This window comes from Pipistrellus hanaki (genome assembly GCF_964339955.1).
Source record: "Pipistrellus hanaki genome assembly, contig: scaffold_124, whole genome shotgun sequence".
Classification (NCBI taxonomy): domain Eukaryota; kingdom Metazoa; phylum Chordata; class Mammalia; order Chiroptera; family Vespertilionidae; genus Pipistrellus; species Pipistrellus hanaki.
In genome coordinates, this window is record NW_028182213.1 from 22,861 (window position 1) to 30,998 (window position 8,138).

Genomic DNA, 8,138 nt, shown 5'->3' on the forward strand with positions numbered 1-8,138 from the left:
ACCCTCCAGACGCCGAGGAAGAGCCCAGAGAGCCTGCATGTTCCTCCCGACGGACCCCAGGCCTGGGCCGGCGGCGGGTTCGAGCCCCGCACGGTCCCGGAGGCCGGGGACCCCTGCGTGCTGTCCATCCGCCTGCAGACAGCCGGGGAGAGCCGGGGCTGGACACAGGAGCCCGCAGGCCAGTGCATGTGTGGGCACGCGTGTGTGTACGCGTGTGTGTACGCGTGTGTGTACGTGTGTGTGTGTGTGTGTGTGTGTGTGTGTGTGTGTGTGTCGGGGGCTGCGGGTGTGGGTTCGGGGCGGACTCGGGGGGATCTCACAGGGCCCTCTGCCCGCCTCGAGGAGCAGGAATGACCCTGGGGGGACCTCAGGGGACCGTCGACGGGCGGCCGGGGCCCAGAGTGCCTTGGAGGTAGCCACCCTGCTGGCACCCACCCCCTCTCTCGCTCAGGGTGTGGGCGCTCACAGCCCCCTGCCCCCCAGCCCGGCCCCGGCTGCAGGGCCGCCCCGAGGGGACCGCGGGGAGGCAGCCGGTGCCCACACCCAAGTGCTCGGAGTCAGCGGGGTCTGGCCAGGGGCCTGAGGGGCGGGGGGCGGGTTCTGGGTGGGCGCCCAGGTGGGCATGGGTGCCCAGGATGGATCCCCACGAGGGAGAGAGAGAGTGGGCCGCTCGGAGCATGGGCATGGGGAGGCCTGGACGACGGGACAGCGCCCCTCTTGGCCGGGGGGCGAAATGCCTTCGCGCCCGTTCCCAGGCCTGGGGCGGGGGGGGGGGGGGGGCGGGAGAGGGGGTCCCTCCTCCCAAAGCTGTTTCCCATGGGGCCCCCCCACCCCACCCCGAAAGCCACACTCTGAACGCATCATTTCACGTCTCAGGAACTCACACTCCAGGTTCAGGAATTGTATCCAAAGGCCTTCTCTGCGCCCGTCCCCCCCGAAAAGCCCCCCTCCCCCTGAAGGCGAGGGGGGAGGGGGCCCCCACACCCCCAGGAGCCCTGGGCCTGGCGTTGGGGGGGGAGGGGCCGGGGACCAGGGAGGAGGGGGCGGACCCAGCTGGTTTGTTTAGAGGCGGGGTGGGGGGTGGGGGGTGGGGGGTGGGGGGTGGGGATGGGGGTGGGGGGAGGGCTGGGGGGGCGTTTGCTTTTTCCCAAAGAAGCACTGAGGTGCAGGGTGCCTCCTCTCGGTGACGGGGCCCGGGCCGGGTGGAGGGTGACATTGCCTTAAAAAGCACGGATGCAGGAGCTGGTGTGCCTTCCTCCCGTCCCAGGCGGCTCCTGGGCCCGAGGCTGCTGTGGGTCTGGCCTGGGGAAGGGGCGTTAGGAGGGGACCCCTGCAGGCCCCCTCAGCCCGGCCTGGGGCTCCCAGGCCCAGCCCTGACCTGTGGGGAGGAAAACGCATCTCCGAGAAGGACCACGGGGGGTGGGGAGGGGGCGGGAGGGGGAAGCCATGCATCTCAGGCCACGTTCAGGTGGCGAGGGCGGGGGGGGGGGGGGTGGGGGACACTGGACACCGCCCTCCCTCAGGCCCCCCCCCGCCCCACGGAAGCCCCCGGGGGACAGCCTTCTATCATCTGAGATGAAAACTCCCCTCCCACTGAGGTCAAGGTGAAGGTCGTGGGGGGGGGGCTGAGGGCGGGAAGGCCAGGGGATCTCAGGCCAAGTTCAGGTTGGGGGTGGGGCGGGGGGCCTGGACACCGCCCTCCCCCGGCCGCCCCCTCCCCCCCGGAGGACCCGGGGGGGGACAGCCCAGCGGGCCTGTGTCAGGGTCTGTTCCTGGCCGTGGCCTGAGGATCACAGTGAACGCCTCCTCGGGGGGCTCACCCCTTGATGGGGGCGGGGGGGGTCTGGGGCCAGAATAGGACGCTTGTCTGAGTCAGGGGGGCCTCCCCTCCATGTGGGCCTTCGAGGGACCCCGGATCCAGCCACGGGGGAGACTGCCATCCCACACGAGGGCACCCCCTTTATTTTTATTTTTATTTTATTTTTGTCTCAGCCATAGGCGGGGAGCGGCTGTCTGCTGCCCCCAGCCTCCTGGTCCCCCGGCCGTCAGGAGGGGGGCCCGGGGCGGCCCGGGGCGCTCCGTACCCACGGGGAGGGGTGCCCGGGATGGGGGTGCCCTGTGGATCCGGCTGTACCCCCTTTAGAGCTGAAGGCCCCCCACGAACACCGGGGCAGCCTCCGGGGTCTGCCTGGCTCTCCCCGGAGAAACCCAGCCCTCGCCACGCCCTGGGTCCGGGCTCGGGCCCGGGAGGGCGATCGGGGGCGGGGGGAGTACACAGGTGGCCCTCCGGCTCTCTGTGCCCCGCAGGGAGGGCCGTCTGGGGGTCCCAGAAGAGCCCGCGTCCTTCCTCGCCAGAAGCAGGTGCTACGCGGGCCGCACAGGGTCACAACGCCCACCCCCCACCCCCCTGCCCCGCCAGGGACCTCGGGCAGCAGCACCCCGACATCACAGGCACACGCGGTCAGAGCAATAGCGCCCCCTCTTTTCTGACCCCCCCCCCCCCCCCCCGTGCTGCCCGGCTCGGGGCGGGGAGCGCTGATTTTGCGGAAACCCATTTAAAAAATAAAAATGAAAAATCATTCGCTGGGCTGGCCGGGGTGGCTCAGTGGTTTGAGCGTCGACCTAGGAACCGGGAGGTCGAGGCTGGGTTCCGGGTCAGGGGACGTGCCTGGGGGGTGTCCCCCGAGGGGGGCCTGCAGGAGGCGGCCGGCCCACGCTTCTCTCTCTCTCCTCATGGATGTTCCTCCCTCACTCCCTCCCCCTTCCTCCCTGAATCAATACTCCTGTATATTTTTTTTAAAAAAGCCCACACAAGTGCTAGAAGGTTGAAAGGGTCCGGGCCAGGCCTGGGGTGCACCATCCGGCTTACGGCGGACAAACGCCGGAGCATACTCCGGGGGAGGGAGCCCCCCCCACCCCCTGCTGAGTGCCTGATGGGTGAGAAGGGGTGGATTTGCGGGGGGGGGGGGTGCCCCCCAGGGAAGAGGGGCCCCTGGGTGTCTGTGCTCCCCCTTATGGTGACCTGGGCCTTGCATGGGGGCCGCCTGGCCCCGCCCTGCCCAGCCTCTCCCATTCTCATGAAGCTTTAAAAAAACAAACACCTTCCTCCTTGGATTTAAAGATGGACAGGGTGGGCCTGGCTGGCGTGGCTCCGTGGCTGAGTGTCACCCTAGGAGCCAGGAGGTCGGGGTTCGATTCCCCGTCAGGGCACAGGCCCGGGGTGCAGGCTCGAACCCCAGCGCGGGGCGTGCGGGAGGCAGCCGGTCCATGATTCTCTCTCCTCATGGATGTTTCTCTCTCCCTCTCTCCCTCCCCCTTCCTCTCTGACATCAGTACAAATAGGGTTTGAAGGTGAACAGGATGGGGAGGGGCAGTTACAGGGCGGGGGTCAGCTTCTGTGGAAACTTTTGGCCAATCTCTCCCCCCCTCACCCCGTCCTTTCCTCCCCCCCCCCCGCCCCCCGCCGGCAGGATCCAAGGGTCCGAGACCATTTCCAGCCAGAAGCACGTTATCCCATTTTTTTTTTTTTTTTTTTTTTTTTTTTGCGTAGGAATTTTCTCCGTCCCTGTTCTTTTTTTTAACCAGCACTCCCCCCACGCTCCCCGATCACTACAGCGAAGTATTACCCATGTACAGTCCCCCGGCCGGCGGAACTTTGTATGTATTTTGTACGGCACAGAAGTCTATATTGTCACGACGGTCTCTCCTATGCAAACAGCAAAAGCAAAAAAAAAGAAAAGGAAAGAACAGAACTGTACATTCGATGGTTTTAACGTGTATGCATGTTTAGTGACGTTTACATTTTTTTGAAATAAAAACTTTATGATTCATTATCGGACGGGTTCTTGTTTTGTTTTGTTTTTAAATTGATTTTTTTTTTATTATATCAATAATAAAAAAAAAAAAAAGGAAAATGTGTCCAGTGAGGAAGGGAGAGGAGAGGGGGAGAGAGAGAGAAGCATCCATGATGAGAGAGAATCATGGATCGGCTGCCTCCTGCACGCCCCACCCTAGGGATCGAACCCAAAACCCGGGCACCTAACCGGGAATCGAATTATAACCTCCTGGCTCATGCGTCGAAGCTCAACCACTGAGCCACACGGGCCAGGCAGTAAAAATATATTTTTTTTAAAAAAAAATTTACCCAAGTGGTAAATATCTCTCTCTCCCTCTCCCTTCCTCCCTGACATCAATGAAAATATAAAAGAGAGAGAGAGAAAGAAAGAAAGGGTTTTGCAGGCGGGTCAGCAGGGGGGACATGGGGACCTGGGGGCAGCCTCCTGCAAGCTACTGTGTCTAGACAGCCGGCAGGCAGGCAGGCAGGCAGACAGACAGACAGGACGCGGGCCGGGAGGGGGTCGGGAGGGGGAGGCTGGCCGGGGCTCCGTCTGGAACGGCGTTCCAAAACACAGCCAGGGCGGGCTTTGCTGGAAAATGTTTCTCTTCCTGGAGACCTCGGGCCCGGCCGCTTTGAATCACCAGGCACTTCCTTCCTGTGTGTATCTGACGGCCCTGGGCAGGGCCGCGGTGGCTGCTTTTAAGTGTTTGTCTCTGGTTTGGCCTCCTGTGGGGCTTGGAGGCGGGAGGGAGGGGCTGGTTCTCAGGGTGATGGTAAAGAACACGGAAGCCACTAGGGTTTTCTCTGTAAGTTTTTTTTTTTTTTTTTTAAATTTCAGAGAGAGGGAGGGAGAGGGAGGGAGGGAGAGAGAGAGAGGGAGAGAGAAAAGCATCCATGACGAGAGAGTGTCACGGACCCGCTGCCTCCTGCACGGCCCCCACCTGGGATGGAGCCTCACCCCGGGCCTGTGCCCTTGACCGGGAGTCGAAGAAGAGCCGTGACCTCTGGGTTCAGAGGTCGAAGCTCAGCCAGGGAACCACGGGGGCCCCGGGGGGGTCTCTGCAGGGGTGAGCCCCTCTGGCTGTGAGAATGAGGGGGAGGCTTCTCTCTCACCATGGATGTTTCTCTCTCTCCTCCCACCCCCGTCCCCTCCTCTCTGAAATCAATTAAATATATATATATATTAAAAAAAAAAAAATAGCCGAAACCGGTGTGGCTCAGGGGATAGAGCGTCGGCCTGCGGACTGAGGGGTCCCGGGTTCAATTCCGGTTGAGGGCATGTGCCTTGGTTGCGGGCACATCCCCAGTGGGGGGAGCGTGCAGGAGGCGGCCGATCGATGTTTCTCTCTCATCGATGTTTCTAACTCTCTATCCCTCTCCCTTCCTCTCTGTAAAAAAAAAAAAAAAAAAAAAAAAATCAATAAAATATATTAAAAAAATATTAATAAAATAAATAGAAAAATACCCCCAGTTCTATATATTTCAAGCGCAAGCAAGCAGGGAGCGTGTTTCCCAGGCCTGCATGCCCCCAGGGTCCTGACTGTGACCTGGCAGCTCCCCCTCTTGGGCCCTGGGGTGGGGACAGGGGGTGGGGGGAGCTGGGAGCTGAGGCTGCAGATTTTGGGGGGTTCGGAGGGGGGCGGACAGCCATGAGACAGTGGAGGAGGCCCTGAGCAGAGGGCAGAGAGCAGGCGTGGGGGAGACAGGAGCCAGACGGTCCACATCCTGGGGACCCACAAGCCCTCCTGTGGGGGGGCAGGGTGTCACATGACCCCCCTGGGAAACTCACCTCAAGGTCTCTGCTCCCTCCCCACCATCTCCCCACCCCCCAGCCTCGCACAGCTGGCCAGCTGCCTCCCCCAGCGGCGCCCGAGCACCCCGCTGACCGGAGGAGAAGGGGGGGCTACCCAGCAGCCCCCGGCCGCCCCCTGTCGGTCGCATCCTGACCTCTGGAACCACCAGGCACGAGATGCCAGGGAAAGAGGAAGCGTGGGCGTGAGAGGGCAGTCCCAGGAGAGACACACACACGTCCTCCGGCCCCATCCCACGGGAAGGCTCCCACAGCGGGGGGGCGGGGGCGAGCAGGCGGTCCTCCGTCCTGGGCGTGGCAGCAGGAGGAGGGGACCCTGGCAGGGGAACCCCACTTGGAATAATTCTGTGCTGGGATTTGCAGCCGAAAGCTGCAAAAGATGCAAAAAACAACTGTATCATTTAGGAGTGCTTGCAGGGTTTTTACTTTTTAAGTGTATTTATGGGGGAGAGAGAGAGAGAGAGAGAGAGAGAGAGAGAGAGAGAGAGACCGACCTGGCTTGCTTTTCCCAAGGACTATTGCCTTCATCGGTTGACGCTTATATATGCCTCCCCACCAGAGGGCAGCACGGGTCTGACCTTGGCCCCGGGGGCCCCGCCCTCTCTTGAGATAATCAAAACACGTTTTTAAAAAAAAAACGAGCAAGCGAACAAGAAAGAATCACTCGCGGGAGATACTCAAATTAGTTTATTATAATTCTTCAAACAAGTAAAAAATAATCCCCTCCCTCCCATGTATGTATATATATATGTATATAATTTTTTTTTTTTTTTTTTTTTTTTGCTGCTCTTTTATGTCCGGGATAAGCGTCCTCGATGGCGAGATGGTGTCTGCATCCTGCCCTTCCGGGGGGGGGGGGGTCCCCTGGGCGCACCCCCTGCGGGAGGGTCCCCGGGGGGGGGGTGTCTCCTGAGAGGCTCCCCTGAGGCTCCCCGGCGGCGGCGAGGGTCCCCGTCTTCTCCTCCGTCTCTCTTGGTCACCAGGGCTCACCTCTCAGTGAGGCAGGGCGGACGCTGTGGCCTGGACCAGGGCCGAGAGACTCCAGAGGTAAACGTGGGCGCAGGAGGCTGCCTATTGCTGCACAAAACGAGCTATAGCTAAGGACACATTTTTTTTTGTTTTTTTTTGTTTGTTTTTTTTTTCCTCAAGAAAAAAATGTAGGAGGCACCAAAAAAAGGGGCCCCTCCGAGAGGGGGCTGCCCCCTCCATGTGGTATGGAGCCAGGGGCAGAGGGACCCCCCCCCCAAACCCCACCCCATAGGCATGGCTGCCCTGTGCCCGGCTGAACCCAGGCAGAGGCGGGCGGGGCGGGGTGGGGTGGGGGTGGGAGAGAGGCGCAGCCTGGTGTCAGAGCAGCCTCGTGGGGGACTTCCACAGTGACCGGAGGCTCCGTGTCCCGCCTCTCCTCTCCCCCCGTGGGGCACCGGCCTCCACGGGACAGTCTTGGGGGGGGAGACTTGGCTCAGAGCTGGGCAGTTCGGAGCCTGGCTTTCGGGGGACCCGAGGAGGAGTCTTTGGAGCGGTGCTGCCGCCTGAGCTGTGCATCCCCGGGGCCATCCATCGCCACACCTCTCCGCGCGCGGCCGTGCGCCCTGCGAGGTAGGTTGTCCTCCGGTGCCCATCGGATGGCAGTGTGAGTGGTGCTCCAGCGGCGGGGCGGGGAGGGCGGCCCTGTGGGAGGAGGCTTTGCTGATGAGATGGAGAGCCTACAGGGAGGACGGGCCACAGGGAGCCCCCAGAGCGTGGGCGCCCCCTCTCTCCTCCAGGGGCCCACGGAGGGGAAGCAGGTGGCGCCCACCAGCCGGAGCGGCCACCGCGCAGTCCCGGCTTCTCCATCCATCCGGGGTGGCCCCCGAGAGCGCACACACGTGGCCACTTGCATGGAAGAGGTCAGTGGCTGACGTAGGAAAAAAGGAAAAAAAAAAAAACATGAAAAATAAAAGATGTAAAAAACACTCCCTTCTAAAAAAATCAAAAAACAAAAAACAAAGGGCTGCCCATGTCCTTTATTCCGGAACAGCAAAAAAAATACTTGTTGCCATGGCTGTGTGAGTGTGTCCACGGGGCGAGGCGGATGCGAGCAGGCGCGCACCCACAGCTGCCGGCGGCGGTATGACTTGTCTCCTATCCGTCTGACTACCTGAGTGTGGGGTCTGTGGAGAGGTCCGGGCATCAGGAGGCACTGTGGGGCCCCGACCCGGCGCTGCTGCTGACACGCGGGGTCGCCGGCCAGGCCTTCCGGGGTGGCCAGGGCGCGCGCGTAAAAAAGGAAAAAGACACCGAGAGCGAGAGCGCGCGTGGAGAGCGCGCGTCCTCCTTCCCCTCTCCAAGGGGCGGGGTGGGGCGCGCGCTCAGGGCCGGGGTCCCCCGCGCGCCTCGTGCCGCCGGCGCCGCAGCTCCTCCCGGTAGCAGTAGGAGCACAGGTGCTCGGTCTCGGCGCGCCCGTAGAAGGAGCAGTTGTCCCGCAGGCACCGCTGCTGCAGCGGGCCC